The 18,357-nt window shown below is 37.9% G+C and overlaps 1 protein-coding gene across 1 annotated transcript in view; it reads right to left on the reverse strand.

Moving 5' to 3' along the window:
- LOC103780962 (regulating synaptic membrane exocytosis protein 1-like) overlaps positions 1-18,357 on the reverse strand; it is a 105,662-nt gene that overhangs the window by 16,326 nt on the left and 70,979 nt on the right. The window lies entirely within an intron of this gene.

Below are 18,357 nucleotides of genomic sequence, written 5' to 3' on the forward strand. Positions count from 1 at the left end.
TAGGTAAAGAAGAAAGACATTTCAGCTCAAATACAGAAGGCAATATATGGTGTTTATACATATGCTGACAGAAACAATAACTAGGAGCAAGGCTTCTTGTAATGTGCAGGACCACAGGAGTGCAAAGGGAGAAAGTCAGCAAGCCTTGCTGTTGACTGTCCAACATACATACAGAGTCAATCATGCAGACCTGCACAAGTCACTCGAGAAATAACAAAAATCCTTATTTCATAATTAAAGTTATAATTTCATTTTAATGAAAACTGGGGAAGATAATTAATCTCATATATTACATTGGAAAGGAAAGGCTGAGAAGGAAAAATGCTCGTTTGTCCTGAGCTCCAGGACTGTAGAAGGAAATACAGCAGGTGAAATTCTATGTATCATGATTAAAGAGAAATGCATTTTCAGCAGTACCATGATAGGGACCTACTCCAGAGCACCAGATGAGGAATATGGGCCTGGTGAGGCTCTTCATTTGGTTTGGTTTGGTTTAGTTTTGAATAAGCATTCATCAGAATTCTGTTATGCTGCACTTGAAGATAACGAGAGGCTTTCAGGGCTTTAGTTTGTGCAGTTCAGAGGAGAATACTGCAAGAAGAATGTTTGGAACGCACAATGAGAGATCACTGACACTAAGACAGCAAACAGCAAAGGGCCTTTGGAGCTTTGCTTCCCACCAGTAGAGAGGAAAGAGTTAAAACTGTGAAAGTGAATATACCTTGTGATCTTTAAAAAGGGAAGGAAGATGAGCAGAAGAAAAACCCAAAACATTTCTTAAACAAAACAAGCCAAACAAACAACACACACCCAACCACCAAAAAAAAACCCAAACATAACCAAAACACCCCAGCCTTAGAGAAAATAAGGAAGTGGCCATGACAGCAAAAGGAGTGCAGGAAACATGGAAGCATTTGAGGAAGAAATATCAACATGAGAAAAAGAACTAGCTCAACACAGAGGAAGAAGAAATGCAATCAAAGACTAACCAACTAAGATACAAAAGTTTCATTTTCTAGAAGGTGAACAACTAATGGCAAGTTGCCTATGAGTGAGTAACCTGCAGTGATAGAGTACCAGGAAGCACACGAGGCAAAATTAGAATCGCACAAAATTTAATGCGAACAACAAAGTATATGAAAACATTTGAGATCATTCTGCAAATATTTAGTCCCTTTTACTCATTATCCAGTACCGAGTACTTGCCATTCCAGAACACTACAGAAGGAGTCTGCTACCATTTGGCTCCATCAGCAAATGAAACCAAGGCAGCTAAGTTGTGTTGTTTTTTCTTTTTTAAATAAGTTCTCCTAAAAGTAAACTCAAGTAAAACTCACAGCAACAAGTTAGCAGTGTCTATAGCATAAAAAAAAAATAGATGTTATGCCAAAGTAGGAGGAGGTCAGACTGCCTAAATGTAGTATAGACGAGGCTAATTCATCCTGGAGTACTTATATATTTAGCTGAAGCTATCACATTACCAGGAACAATTATTTCCTGGAAATTACTGCAGTACGGATGAAGTTACACAAACCTGGGAAAAGACAAACTGAGCAGACATATTTAAAATAGAGGGGAAGGGAAGAGGGGCTAGAAATTATAAACCAATATATTATCAAATATTTCCTGAAGAAATAGTAAAACAAATATCATCTTCAAGATGGTAAAGAGACAAGACCTAAAAAAAATTGATGTATTGATAATAAATTAACCAAACTTCATTTCCTACCACTGCAGTAAGATAGGTAACAAAAAAAAAATGTCAGATACCTTCAGCTAAGCAGAAACCACACCAGGAAAAGTGTCTAAAAATAATAGCATAAGGTGAAAACCTATTTAGAAAAGCATATTCTAAATAGCTAAAATTGGTAATAAAAAATCCCAAAATATTCATTAAGCAGGGTCTGTCAGGTTTGTCTGGCATATAGTAAGTCAACATTCACACTACCTTTCCAGATAACAAACCAGAAACAGATTTGTAGGTGACTTGACCCCAAGGACAAAGGAATGGCTAGTTACAGGAAACCAGGACTGGCCTTCAAATACATCCTGGCAAACTAGAAAAATGAGCTGGAAAAAAAGGGGACCCAGTTCAGAGTGGACAATGAAATGGCTCCATACTGAGACCAGGACAAACAAGTGCACCTAAGCAGCACCCTGACATGACAGTGACCTTGACAGCTCAGTCTCAGGTTCTCTCCTTGCAGAACATGATTACTTTCCAGAGCAGAAATTGAAGTGTTGTTATGGGGGAGAGATGAGTTAAATTCAATGGTCAGAGAGATACAGATGGTCTGTTTAATAGTCCTTTATAACTCTATTAAACAAAAAAGACAAATGCTCTCAAGAGAGACAAAAACTGGACCCAGGGACATGCTGCTAGTGTGATTTTAAAATCTTTTTGTGCCCCCAATACCATGCTGTCTCAAAGGCTGGAAACATGCTGCTGTATGCCAGTGCCAACAGCATAGCCTTGCACCTCCCCAGTGCAGTGTCACAGCTCTGTACTTCTCAATCCCAACCCTACTTCCCCTTCTTCATGTACTTATGCCAGGATGTGCAAGGGGTCCCTGGAAGGCGATTTACAGCCATCTGCCATAGTGAGTAGCCTGAAGAAAACAGGAGCTTACCTTCTCTATGTAGCTATAAACAACTTAAGTATGGGACCAAGTGAAAGGCTTCGATCTTAAGCAAAGGTTTTCTTCAGTCTTACCCTTTAAACTCCATGCAGAGCTAAGGCTGACCATTGGATCTTCCCAATCTTATCAGCATCTTGCTTTCCTGATATTCTTGCTGCTGTTTCAGTTCTATCTCTGTCCTAATTGCTGCTCAATCAGCAGCATTTCCTCCAATGCATCTCTCTGGATTCTGCCCTTAGTATACTCTTACTCTCCTCTAAACTGCTAAAAAAAATTAATATTGCATATGGATTTCTTAAAATATGTTAATTAACACTGCTGTAATATTTGAGAAGCTAAAATCTTTCATGACTTATCCTATCTTTAGGATTAACCCTTCTAGTGAAAGAAATACTTTTCAAAAGTGACTTTTGTAGACAGTGTTATCAACTACTTATATATAAGAACGTAAAGATCTTTGTTTTTCTCAACATTTCCAAATATCTCACTATTCCCAAAGGAACTTGCAATCATCAATCCTTCCTCTCACTTTCCCCTGTCATCCTTTAGTGATTTAGCTGAGGACCTTATTCAAAATACAGACTACCTCCTCCACCACCAAGGAGAGGGCTGATGTCCTTCCCTGACTGAGAAAATACAATGCATCAGTATGATGATGCAGTGATAAGGTACAAAATAACCACAACAGTAACTTATTACAATAACATACAGATTGTAATAACTGCATATTATGCTAAACAAACATATTCTATGTACATGGGTTAGCTGATTCTTTCCCCAAAGTAACATGCAAAAACTAAAATAACAGAATCATATTCCATCCTGAACTTGTTAAAGTTACTAACAATAGCATGAATCAGGGATCGAGCACACAGCAATTGTCTTCTGCCGAAGAAAACTAACACAGGAATGATTATTTGTTTCCTGAAATAAGTTTCTAATTCTTTATCTATGACCTCTCCAAAAAAACCCAAAATAGTCATCATGTTTTAAAATATTATTATTATTTTTCAGAAACAAATTTACATTTTCATGTGCACTTTCAAAACACGGATTTTTGTTTAAAAACTCATGCTACATAGCACCACTAATGTCAAATTATATTTGGCACATGAGCTTTCAAAGTATAAACATAACTGAAACCGAGTTACAAGCAAAATGGTTGAGCTTAAGCAGGGGATAAGGAACATTTCCTACAATTAATACTTTACATTCAGAGGACACATCTTCACTACAACTATACAGTTAAAGAAACCTGTTTATGAAAAGATCTATTTTTAAAAATACAAAATATACACAAAACTTCAGCATTGTATTGCCACTTGTTTACCTGTCCCTGAATGCAACGTATGGAGCAGAAACTGAAGAAACCCAGCAAACATATCAGCATCAGCAACAGAACGGCTTATAAAAGCACAACTGGCATCTAGCAGGTTGCTGAATTCCAGCCTGTAACTACAGCAAAACCGTACTGCAAGCAGAAATCCACTTCAGTGTGAAGGAGACGATATAAAAGAAGTCCCCAAGGTCCTTGTGTCCTGATTCTAAGCCAAATTATTCTGCAGCATCAAACATCCAACACCAGTGACATCGAACAGGGCGACGACAGCTCTTGTCATTAGAGCAAATCTCTGCAGTGTGGTGCCAGCATCGATTACTGCATTGGTTCACACCAGCTCTCTGCAATGACAAGGAGTTGCAGTCCCTAGCAGTTAATGATTTTAGGAACCCAGAATTAACAATCCTTAGGAAACAAGGTGCAAAAAAAAAAAAAAAAAAGCCTCTCCTTCATCTCTTGATAGAAGAGGAAAGAAGTTTCTTAGTGCTTCAAAGGCAACAGTAGGCACAAGCTCAGGTACCCAAGGAATCAATACTGCTGCAGTTGTTATTTATATTCAGCACTGGTGCGCTGAACAAGTTTTACTGAACTGCGTAAACGAGGCAACGGTGGAAAGCAAACGTGGCTGGTTTCAGTTATGTAAAACTTCCCAAGCTGCAGATCCTAGCACACTGAAAATGCAATGGTCCCTGAAAAAATGTACCATTTTTTACACATTAATGGGATGTTTTAATGCTTTTCTTACATAATAGATGTGTGCATGGAAATGTAATTTTACATAAGAAAAATGCATTCTAGATAAAAAAAGTGGAAATCACATTTTGCAGTCTAAATTACCTATTAAAGATTAAAAGCAGGACATGTCTACCAGCATATTTGGGAAAGGACAATTAGAGAATTACAGCTAATGAAATTTGCTAAAGAATTTAATCTAATTTAATCATATCAAAACCATACAACAATAAAATTATTTCTTTGGCAGAGACAGTCTTCTGCAAAAAAATGCTTCTCTGCAGCGTATCTAGATACTGCAGGACTTCAGAAATACAAAACCCCTGTCTGCTTAGAAACTAAAATATAAGAAAACAAAGCAAAGAGAACCTTATAAGAAATAAAATATAAATAATTAAGCTAATGAGAGCTTACAATTTGTTCATCTTTAATAATACATAGACTTATCAGTAATAATGAAAATACACCTTTAACCAAGTTGTTTCCCTTTACTTCTGGATCACACCATCAAAACTAAGGTATTGAATGCTGCCTTTCACACATTATCTCACCTGTCAGTTAACAGCAGCTGACATCCTGCCAAACACCACACCTCTCTTCAGGAATGGCAATAAAAAGGACTGGGGAAACTACAGACTGGGAAGGTTAACGTGAGCCCCTGGGAAGGTTATGGAGCAAATCCTTTTGGAAGGCTGTCCTGAGTACATGAAGGCCAAGAAGGTGACTGGAGCCCATGAGCATAGCTTTACCAAAGGCAAATAATGTCTGATCAATATGATTTCTGGAACTGTAGACAACAGGAGAGCAGAAGATGTTGTTTAATGTAGCTGTAATAAGGCTTTCAACTGAGACTCTCACAATAACCTTGTAGCCAAATTGGAGAGATATGCTTTGATTGGTGAACTATGAGGTGGGTGGAAACCTGACATAACCATCTGACTCATGTGATGGTCAAAGGACTGAAGTTTAACTGGTGGTGAAATGTTAGCTGTGTAAAAAACTACCAGAACAAATACATATGGGGAGGAACCAAGGCTCAGCTAGCAGCAATCCAGACCACAAAACGCTCTCATGGGATCAGAGAAAACTTAGATGTAGCCTTTGGCTACGCATCCAGAGTTAAACTCCTTAGAAAAAAAAACATATATGCTTCAGCTAGGTTTAAGGGCAGAGTTGGGCAGACCCTGGCCTAATTAAAACACGTCTGTCCTCTGTGAGCGCGTGCAACCCAAGTGGGGCACCTTCTCTTCAGGGAAGTATTGCCCAGTGAAGAGGACTATTTTTCAGATTCTTTGGCAAAACAGTTACAACTTTGCAAATACAATCATTGACTGTTTACCATTCACAAGAGAAAGGCTTCTATATATAAATATGCAAACGCGTGTATCAACATGTACTGAAGTGGTTTTCTTCTCAGCAGATGGACATAGCTCACCCTGTCACTTCTCATAACTACTGAGAGAAATCAGAGGTTAAGAAATCAGATGTCAGTGGCAAAAGACACATAGATCCCAAAAGGAATGTCTGCCCTCAAAAACCCATCAAGCTTGTTAGAGCTCACCAATGTTCCTTGCCATTCAGGCATGAGCAAATACTGTTTATACTCTTGGCCAGCTTCCAAAAAAAAAACCAAAAACAAAACAAAACAAAAATATTCCCTTAGGGGAGTTTTACAGAACATCACCTGCCACGTTGCAGCAGACTGGAAGACTGCTGGAAGACAGAAGAGCATTGCTGCACAAGTATTGCTGATAAGAACCCCTTCAAGCACACAGGTATGCAAGAGCCAGTGAAAAACACTCAGCTAGTTTCCAAGCTACCCGTTGTTTCGTACTGTGCTGCCACCAATATTCTGTTTCTCCATCCTCCACCCCTAATTGTTCTTGAGGCATCTGAGGAAGATGACACTGACAGTGAAACTGCAAAGAGGGGAGAATGCTCACACTAGAAAACCTACATTGGGTCATCAATCCCATAGATGCAGTGGCCAAGATCTTTGCTAACCAACCTTCATGAGCTGGTAATTTTGCAAAGCATTTAATCTTAAGTTGTTTAATCTGTTAAAAAGCTAGCATCTGCTCAGGTTGCTCATTTTGGTAATTGGTCTTGACTGAGGAGGATCTACTGACATCAAGACAAGAGAACATCAGTGGTCCATTGTCAGATTTACAGTTGATGGACTTCCTCTGACATCACAAGATGAGTTGACTTCTGTATGAAAAGTGATTTTGTGGAATATTTTTCTTCATGACAGGGGCAGTACTTAACTTAAAATATCTACAGAAGATCTGCTGGATAGCCTGTTTTAGAGCCAAAGGTGGTCCTAACCAAACCCTAAGTGAAACAATTTGCTCAGCAATTCAATTCAATCAGATCCTTTCAGTGAAATGGTGCCTGATACACAATGACTTTTTCAATTTACTGACCAAGAGTTCCAAAATAATCTTTTTATTTCCAACTTTAACGACTATTTCTGGTTGTTATATTACAGTCTCCATAGTGACAGATTTCTCCCAACTCTCATGCCCTACAGCATGATGGATGTGTAAGATCCATGCTCAAAGTGTCTTCCCTACCTGATGGAGGGGCAGGTGGGATAAAGTGATAGTATGACAACACTACCTTTGATATCCAGATACAGGCTTGAAGTCACAGAACTAAATTTCTCAAATCAATTCAATGTTACTACCTGTAGGAAGAGACTGAAGGCATCTAACCTGCACCTGAGTTTTCCTGCTAAAAGAGAAGCTAAGCAAAAAGTATCATCTACAAACCTGGGCTACAGCTAAACTAGGAGATTCAACCTACAGTGACAATGTCATTACAGCTTCTTATTTAATTCAGCCACATCATCTTACCATAGCTGCCTGCTTAAAACAATTTTTTTTTTTCTTTCCAAAAGTTCCCCACACCCCACCGCCCTCTCGGACTCCAAAATATAACATAACAAAATCTAACACATGTCCCAAACTGTTTCACATACAGGCTGTGACAGAAAGGTTATAAGGCTATGACCTTTATGTGTCACTAGTTCATTCTGTTTCGTTACTTCAGGACACTTTTGGCAACTTAACTCACATGCTCTCCCTCTCTTTTCCTTACCACCTAAATCTGCATAGACACGGTTTAATTTCCAGTTCCTTCTGCAAGTCAGATTGCTCCCAAATCCTTTAATTCTAAAAATTTCAGATCTACACCTAGCAATTAAAACAGCAGTACCGTACATACCAAAATTTCAATCTGTTAAAAGCATTTTCTATTACTCTAAAAATTTGATATACCATTCAACAAACAAAACCAAAACCACACATCTAAATGTAAAGTTTAGCAGTGACCATGTTATTAGTTTAAGCATTGCCAGAAAATTCGTTCCTAATCCCTATAAAAATTTTCTGGGTCAAAGTAAGATTAAGTCCACAATAGCACAGATAACTGATGTCTAACAACATGCCTTAAGTTAATATCATTATTTGCTGCCATAGCTTTCTTTTTTAAAAGGAAAAGGATGCTGATAGATTAGAATTTTAAAAGAAACATTTAAAGAGAAGTCCAAAGGTAAATAGTACATTTGTTTGTGGGGAAAAAAAGAAATCTGATCACTGGCAAAAATTAACGTCTTCCTAAGTGTTTCCTTTCAGTGGCTTGCAGGAATAGCCATTCCCTAAGGCTTCCTTGGCAGCGAGATTTAAAACTGGGTAACAGAAACGAATTAATCAACTTCTTGTGTAACTGATTTCAGAGCAACTTTTCTGTGGAAAACAGCCCACAGCAACAGAGCTGGATTTATTCCTAAGTGTTCAGTTCAATTCCCATTTCTAGAGGGCTATTTTGCTCTCCCACAGACAGTCTCTGCTTAAAGATGATTACTCCATTACTTGCAAATCTGTAACATCTGCCCCATGGGCAGTAACTGAACCTACCTCAGGACACTGACAAGGTTCAGTGTGCTACATGAAGATTGGTAGAAATGGCAAACACTCAAAAGCTTTGTGAATCTACATCTATTTGTGAGATGCTTTTGTGAGGTTCAGTTTTAACTGTAAGTGCAAATCCCTTTTACACCACATTTTCAGTAAAATCTGAGCCTGTACAGGCATCCCATGTGTTCTGATGCAAACTTGACACCAGTTTGCTGTGGTAGAGCTCCAGAGCACAACATGCAATAACCAGTGTTAAACCTCTGAGAACCTCTGAGTGACCCAGGGCTTCAGGGACTTGAAAAAAAACTGCCCTCTCACCAGCCCTTCATCTTGAGACACTGATTCGTATTCACTGCCTGGGCAAAGGTTTTTGCTCATCTCACAATTCAAGTATGAATAAACTGCACATGTGTTAAAGTGACTCAGCTGGGGAGTGTTGCTTTGCACAGCTTGAGTTCCCTGCTCTTCAAAGTCATCTGTCATTCCTACCCAAGCCTCACAGGACCCCAGTGCCAGGACTTGCAATTCCCACCTGAGATGGAGTGCCTCAGCCCTGCTCCCACAAGGGCTGTATCCAGCTGCTTCAGAACAGCATTCGTTCTCTTGTGACAGACACCTCCTGATAGTACAGAAGAGTCTGAATTTCAAATACTTTATAAAGCCAAAGAATAAAACAAAAATATGCAGACTTCTATATTCACACACAGGTCTATTCACTCTCTCTTACACCAGTCTGGGATGTTGCCCTACAAGTACACATCATGATAATTGAAGTATTTAAATCCAACAGTTGTATTGGAATGCGCACATGCCTTCTAATAGCACACGCGCATTCTAACTCATACAACCATCTCTGTATATAGTCACAAGCATGTGAGCCCCCACCCCTAAAATATCATCATACTAATGTTATGAAGCTACAATAAAACAAAGAATATTGAAGTATTCATATACACTATTGTAGCTTTTCTTTCTTCTCCAGAACCTACTTTACAGCAGCATTCATGAAGCAGGTAACACCGTGTGCTCTCACTAACCAGGTGTTTCTTAAGCATTAGGTCACAGAAAAAAACATTAGGTTGGAAAGAAATGTGCTTTGGATAAATAGAAAGATCATAGTGACATCACTAGAAGCATGAGCAAGATTTCTTAAGCACAAACAGAGAGACACCTGTATACATATACCTCTAAGCTTCCACAATTTTTTTGGAGGTTCCTGAATCTTTTTTTTTTTTTTAAAAGCACCTTTTCCTTCCTATGTTGCTAGTTGGGTGTTTTTTGGTTTTGTGGGGTTTTTTTGTTTGTTTTTTTGAGGTTAGGTCTCATGTAAAGAATAACTACTTCTGTAAAACTATGCTTGTAATTTCCACATCCAGAATACACTCCATACATTTTCTCCAACACTGAACCTACAGGATAACGTAAATATGCCTACAGAAAAATGCACATGGAGAAGAGATCTGAAAAAGACTTCGACATTACCAGTTCAAGTAGGAAGGTGTTCCTGCATTTCCAGACTCTCTCTCTGCTAAGAGAAATATTGTCTTTCATAAACAGACTCTGACAGATAAAAGTTAGATTTGACTACTCCACCTAGTGGCTCATTAACCACAATTTTAATGATTAAGAACATGTGGCCTAATGGGTTAAAAAGAGTCATGTGTGGCGTTTGCTGCTTCTCTGAACCACACAGTAAAGGAAATTCGTATCATTTATCTCTTTTAATAGCATAACAAAAAAAATACTACCCAAAATTAAAATAAAGTTTCATGAAAGTTTAATATAGTTGAGTTCATAAAAGTAGGCAGGTATTTTTAATTATCAGCTTATTTATGATATTTAGTTCATAAAATTTAGTAAGAAAAGCAAAGTTTTAGAAATTGTTCATTTGAATTTGCAGTTGAAGTTACACTCATATTTGAGTTTCTATCTCCAGTAAGAAGATACTTTACGTTTTCAGTAACAGAACCAAGTAACAAGCCAACGACCAAACCATATACACTGACTCTTAGCTACAAGAAATAAATTTCAAAGCTCAGGTCTGATTCAGAAAGCAACTTCTACAGGACAGCTTCTAAACAAAGCTCGATCACCACTGATTTTTAGAGGGGAAAAATCAAGTGTGCACCCTCAACTCTGGCCAGGACACTTCCATGGCAATTCTAAAAAATATTGAAAACTTTGATCCTTTACAACACTGGTATAGTAACATAACCAGGTTGCTACAAATAGAACATTTTTCAAACAATCAGTTTGAGAATAACTAATTAGAATTGAAATTCATATTGTACAGAGATTTAGCAAATTGAGGTCTAGGTTTCAAAAAACTAGAACTTTAAATTCTAGAAATTAATGTATACGATTAAATAATAAAGTACATGTGAGTTAAAATCAGAAAAGTCCAATGTGCTTCATTTCTCCTTGCTGCATGTCTGAAAATATTCTGTCTTAAAATATTCTGTTTTAATTTATACATATGATTGAAAAGTACTTCAAGGAATACCTTGGCCAAGGAATTTAACCACTTTGCTTATTCCTCCACCACACACAGCTCCCAAAACTACCACAGATATGTTAAGTCAGAACCCTATGTGCAGTTAAAGCCATTATGTAAGGAAAGTTAAACTTACACTTAAATCCTTTACAGTCTTGCATTTAGAATTGAAAAATAATCCCACACTCTACATGATTACACCCTTTTTAGTTTAATGTTCCAATACCAGCCCACCTTCCCTTCGAAGGCATTATTTGGATACGGGAAGTTTAGATGAACCACGCTAACCCTGCCCATTTCTCAGCTTGCTGTTCTGCCGATGACTAGGCCTAACAGGAACGACATAACCAGCAGGAAGATGAACCAATAAGTGCAATGTATTGAATACAAAAAGGACATTCCATGAATGATCGCTGGGGGTACAAACAAGTCAATTAGTTCACATGCAACTGACATTACCTCCAAAGATCCCAAAAAAGACATCACCCCACTGACAATAGGTGGTACAAGAAAAGAGCCAAGGTTTCCCATGGATGGAATGGGAAACAGCCACATCAGGAAGTTGAACACATAAGACAAGGGTAGCCACATGGCAGCTGTCACCCTCCCAGCCCATGTTTCCAAAGGTCCAAGCTGCCTGGGGCCCAGTTCCAGGGAGAGTCAGGAGGTCCTTCCTCAACCAGGAAGCCCTGTGAAGTGCATCCACTTCAAAGAGCAGAAGCTCCTGACTCCCTGCAAGTGGTCCCAGCTTTTATCCCCAAGCAGACACCTGACCTTTGTCAACTCACTGCGGGACCCCTGGGGCTCATTTCCCTTCTGGCTCTCCCTGCAGGGCCGGCCGCACCCTGGGGGGAAGCTATAAGGCAAACTCACCACCTCTGTATGAAGGGCTGTGGGAATCACCCATATGTCAACCTTAATTCAGGGCTCCAGGTTCAAACCCCAGCATCTCACTTGTTCAATGGACCAAGTTAGACTTGGTCCAATATGCGTATAAGGTACAACAAAGCCACAGGTCACAAAGTAAAGCATGCTGATGTTTGCTTTCTAAAGTAGAAAAGGTCATATTTACAGAAAAGAAGCAGATGCGAAAAGAAAATGTTCTAAATAAAATGTATTATTAGAAGTTGCTTCATGCTTAGGAAAAAAGTATAATAAAACCTTTAATACTGAGCATCTAAAAAAAATATTGCTGTAAGTATGCATTTACTGCATTTCCAAGACTTAAGCTGTCACACAAAATATCTCTAAAGGTGAAACTGTTTAACGATTAGAAAGCTCTTCAAACATTACGTTTGCAGTCAGTCAAGCATCATGAAGAGAGAGGTATTTTTAAGAAGCTAAACATAGAAATGCAGAGATTTCAAGTATCTCATAGAGTCTTAACATTTAGAGTAGCTGTCCGTTTGCAGACGGAGGTGGTGAACTTATTAACAGTCAGGCTAGCAGCATGAAGGTCACAGCTGCCTACTACATGCATTAGCCAACAAATAATTGCTGTTGCATATTATACTTTGTGTATCCTGCCTGCAAATTTTCTATTCTCACGGCAAATTTATGCAAAAACAAAAACAACCACCAAAATGCAAATTAAAAATGTAAAACTCTGCCCTGCCCTTCTTTGTCTTCAAGCTGAGGGGCAAGTCAAAATAAACCCCCAGTCTGCCTTTGAACTAAAACCTTAGGAGAGGCCTCTACTTGGACCAGAAAAGCATTGTGATCAGTTATCAGATCCATTATATTAAGGGGGGCAGTAATTAAAGAAAAATTAATAAAGCAGCAAGGTCCCATGCACACAACCATCAAGCTGTCATCGCTTAGTGGTGACTCCAACAGAAAAAAAAAGGAAAAAAAAAAAAAAAAACAACCAAACACAACAACATGAAAACAAATCAAAAACTACCTCAAAACCAAAATAAACAAAACAAACAAACAAAAAAAGACAAGAAAACAAACAAAACATTTTAGAAATCCAACCCAGAGGCTGAAAAACAATGTTAAGGTCTGGAAATCTGGTCTTTCAATACAAAGGCAACAGCTCCACAATGTCTCCATCAGCAGCAGCATCAATGGTGTCGAATCACTTTGTTACCGGCTAGGAAAAGCAAGCAGTCAAACAAAAGAGTATTTTGGCTGGTTAACAGGAAATTAACAGGTAGTGAGAACGGGAGTCTGGGCTCAACTGAATCCCTAGTGGTAGGCCACCCCCAGTTAGCCACAGGAGTGCAAGCCTGCTGAAGGACACTTGACATTGATCTGGAATTCTTCTGGATACTGACAAATGGAAGAAAAAGTTACCAAAAAATAGCAAGTTCTTGCATTAAGGAAGTCTATGAAGAATTTGATTTTTATTTCCAGGAATCTTCTATTTCAACTGAGTAAGAAATTATGATTACAAGTATCCATAACTTTGTTTATCTGTCCTCAGAGCCGACATGGTTTCTGGCAACCTGCTTCAACGTCCTCAGCATTAATTTAACCCTTCAGGGGAAGGAAGGGAGAAGCACTCAGTTTCTTTCCCCCTCCAGCTGCTTCTTTTCTACTTCAAGTCCTGTCCTTCTCCCTACCTTTTTAAAAAAAATATTACTTATTTCCTTTTCTTTCTTCCTTTTTCTACACTGTTCAAGCCAAATCCATCCTCCCTCTCCTTACACAGCATGTTCCACAGACCTCTTCAACAAACTCTCTCCAGTACATTCATAACCTTCTTAAGGTAGGATTTTAAAGGAGAATTCAGCCACATACATTCTGTGCCATCCCTATTTATATGGTTACATTTCTCAGTGAAGTGTTGGATTTCTTGGCAACAGTATGACTTTTTTTCCCCACTCATGCTCAGCTTACTTTATTTGCATATGTATGTATGCACTTTACATAATTCTACATACACAAAACAGGTTTCTTACTGACCAATATTAATTTAACAAGCACTTCTTTACAACTCCATAATCACTGTAGATTATTTCAGTCACTCAAAAAGCACTGCATATTGAAAGCATTCAGTAATGTTAGCACTGACCAAAATTCTAAAAGTAGAGCCACTTTCAGTTGTATTTCCATTAAAATCGGATGTAGATTTAAATCATTCCACACGGACTAGAAGACACATTGGAACTGGTTTCTATTACCTAACAATCTTCCTAGAAAAGATATTTTATTTTACACTGTTAAAGCTCAGTCACATTTTTAAACAAATCCAGCTCTTTTTAAAACTTCATGTTCAACTCTCCATGCGAACAGATGTTAAAATATGCTAGCAGATGTTACAGTACAACTTGACTTGCCTACACTCCATGTTTAAAATACCTCAGTGAAAACATTTAGCTAAAAACATTTAAAACCAGCCTCCTCTTCTCTTTAGCCTTTTCCTGATGTTTTCTTCTGGTCCATTTATACACCATACTGTGCACGTGTGGTTTGTCTCTTAGCCCACAAGCTACCTTCCTGGCCACCAGTGCTACAACACTTGAAGAACTCACTGGGGTAGGGATTTGATATATGCTCCCCTTCCCCTGAGAGTACCCTCAGGCATGAGCACCCAAAGCAGTACTTGAAACACCAGAGGAGGACAGATGAAGAGGTTAGAGCATCTCCTCTTGGAGCCAAGCCAGCACAAATACATTCATCTGCAAACCGCAGTGTTCCTTTCTCCTTCCAACCTGCAAGTCCTCTCCTCGTGATGACAACCCCCTGCCTTGCACCTGCACAAACACCAAGATCCCAGACATGTCCCTGCCCCTCTCACTTTCTAACCAGAAGGGTAATGTCATAAGAACAAAATGAAATTGGGTCACTCTGTTCCTCCCAACACTGTAAGAAAGGCATCAGGAATGAAACAATCAAATCTTCACTGAAAGAAATCAGAATGTCATTTGAGGAGGCTCCAAATCTATTATGCTCTCCTCACTCCTGGTTATATCTATTAGCAAGGATACAAAGTGAATTTTACTTAGCTTTTTACCATTTGCTGATGATACGTGAGTATTAGGCATATTTTCAAGCCTAGACAGCGTGATCAAAGTACATATTTAGGCAAATATAAGCAATGAGTATGCAATACGTAAAACCATTAGTATATCGATTTACATAAGATACACAAGCAACTTTCAGGACCTCCCCACATTGTTCCAATTTCCAACACTCTTTTATCTTCCAGTTTCAAAGACTGCATGACAGAATTCTAGAACTGCTCTTGTATCTGTCATGGGATAAAAGTAGTTATGTACAACCTTGCCTGGACACAAATCTACTAATTCTACACAAATACTTGGCTTTAAACTTTAAAGAAAGTATTTTTTCTCAAATGGACTCCAAATCTAATTTGCATTCTTCATTGGATGGCAGTAGGCAGAAGCTATTCTCAGTTATAAAATGAAGTCTGTACTTCAGTTGCAATAGTCTGGTTTATGTTACTCTAGCAAGTCTTTGAAGCAAGTATGCATGCAATTTGTGCCTTCTAAGAGGACTCCTTTTGCCTTGCCTGGACAGCGTTTGGACTGGAAACTCAGTCCACCTAATGTTGAACTATTAACAGTTTCAGAATAAAGGAGTCCTACAGCTTGTATTAATAATAGGATTAAAATTGTTATTAGCAATCAGTTATAGTGTCCTGTAAAGGGTGCATTTTTTTTTTCTTTAAATAAAGACATTTCATATTGCCAGTTCTTTAAATTTACTCCAACATGGAAAACAATTCAACATATATTTTTGGGTCATCCGCTGAAGAGACAAAATCCCAGTGGATTGCAAAAGACATATATGTTTTTGAAAGAAAGTGTCTCCAATGCTTGAGAATTACTTTGTTAATAATTTTGAAGAAATACATACTAAATAGTTACAGTAAATAGAAGGGGATGTGCTAGCTAAATTAGCTTGCTTTGCATTTATGAATTTCATTTTTAGAAGTTTGGGGTTTTTTTCTCAGAAGACAGGGTAATGCAATCCTAAACAGTGTTTCTAGGAAATGAAAATGTTAAAAAGTAAGTTTTGCACAATATCTACTTTAAACGTCATTTTGGATATTGATTTTCAATACAGTTTTATCCACTCTACCTATACCTTACATTTCTATGGGGTGTCTTTTTCTTTTAAACATCTCTATAAGGTGTCTTCCACAGAAAACTTCTATTTTAGTTTTTCAATATAGAATTGAAAATAATACATCCTTATTACTCAGTTGTTGATTGCTTTATATAGGCACCCATCAAATGTGAACATTAATTTTACATTCTTGTGTTTTCTTGGCAAGGGCGTTTGAAGTGAAAAATTTATTTTCAATAATTCTATCTCTCTAGCTCCATTTATATTACTTTGGCACCAGATTTCTGACTGAGCAGATATTTAGATAAGAAAGAATGGATTCCAGACCTTCCTGGGCTTATAAACTACAGTGCTAGAACCAGGGACCTGTGCAGTATCTCTCCTAAAATTACAAGCAAAGCACTGAAGGAATGGTGGGTGAAATTCTACTTGTAACCTTTCTGCTAAATTAAAAAGAATGGGATTCTCACCTTGGTTACAATAGAGGCAGTTTTAAATTACTTGTATAAAATTTTTAACACTATACCCTTTTATTGTGGCATGTTTTCTTTTAAAATATTAAATGATTTCTAAAAGATTTTCTCAGGTAATAAAATTTCCTGCCTTTCCATCTATCCTTATGAGTAATGCAAAAAATAATCAGTTACTTTACTACCAAAAATGCTTCTACTTTCTCATTTGTATTCACATTTCCTAGATCCTTTTCTGTACTATACTCCCAGCTTCAAAGGCTTTCCACTTCTTTTCCCATGACAAAAGATTGTAAAAGTCTTACTAAGATCAAGGGGAAAAAAAAAAATTAACGGCTATACCTCACAGCTATTAAATTAATACATATATTTCTGTAATTAACATCTTGCATACTCACAGACTTATATAAGTATATATATACATTTGGATTAATAAGGTGGTGCTAGCTTACAGACAAGTAGAGATAAGGTCTCAAGGAATGCTCAACAATGTTAGTCAAGTATTGAGTTGGCAGTGGTCAGGCAGGTCCCCAACATACTCCTATTTATAATTTTTGTTCAAATATGGTGTGGGAGCACTGTGATATGATATGATATGATATGATACGATCTGATAAAGCCTCCACTGTCTAAAGGGGGAGCCTAAATATCTGTCTTGGAGGTAACCAAGAACTTGATTCACTTATCAAGAACATAAACGTTTAGTGACATCTGAAATCCTCTGGGATTCATAACACCGAAGGTAAAAGTCCAATCCTTAATAGATTGATGACACAATGGGAAATTGGTCAAAAATTCCTATCAGTGTCATGAACTTGAAAGCAACCACTGAAAGGTTCTACTTAGAAAAGGCCATTATAGAGCAAACTATGTCAACATATGGATGACATACTGATGACTTTGAGCCTGGACTTGATTTTCACATCAATGGCCTTCCAGTTTATAATGATACCCCTCAATGAATATGGAAATCCTTTCTACTTCATAGGCAACTTTAAACTGATGTGCATAAATGAAAGCAAACAGCCAAGACAAAAAGGTAATGCTATACAAGAGACTGCTGCTACCAACAGAGGAAGTCAGACGAAATTACAAAAATTCAAACAAACTATTGCCACAAAATAAGGGAAAGAAAAAAAAAGAGATGTGTTCTCTTAGAAAGACAGTATACTTGAGACTGGAAGAGACCTCCGCAGGTTCCTAGCTCAAATGCCCTTGCTCAAAAGCAGGGTCAGCACATTACTCAGGGCTCCCTCCATTTAGGTTTTTGGCATCTCCAAGGATGGAAAATGTACATCACTGTGCAATATGTTCTCATGTTTGACAACACCCACAGTCAAAAACATGAGGATTTTTTTTAGGCCTAAATGGAAACTGGATCATAAAAACGAGCAGAAAACCAAGTTTCTATATTTTGTATGGAAAAGTTAATGCTTAGAAAGTTACAACAATCATCTGTTCAGATGGGGTAGGAAAGAAATATCGTCTCTTTTTTTTTATGTATACCTGGAGGTTTAGGAAATGTCAGGAGATCACAACATCAGCTAAAGACAGACAAACATGTTAGCTTAAATGAGTTCAAAGACATGTCAGGAAACAGTGCCAGGAACTAAAAGGCAATGCAGACAAGCCATTGGCATTTTGAGTACGAACACCAGTAGAAAACTTTAAAGTCACGAACAGATGATTAAAGACCTAAACACTACTTCCAAAGACAGAAAGA

This window comes from Merops nubicus, unplaced genomic scaffold (assembly GCF_000691845.1).
Source record: "Merops nubicus isolate BGI_N331 unplaced genomic scaffold, ASM69184v1 scaffold9891, whole genome shotgun sequence".
In the NCBI taxonomy this organism is placed as follows: domain Eukaryota; kingdom Metazoa; phylum Chordata; class Aves; order Coraciiformes; family Meropidae; genus Merops; species Merops nubicus.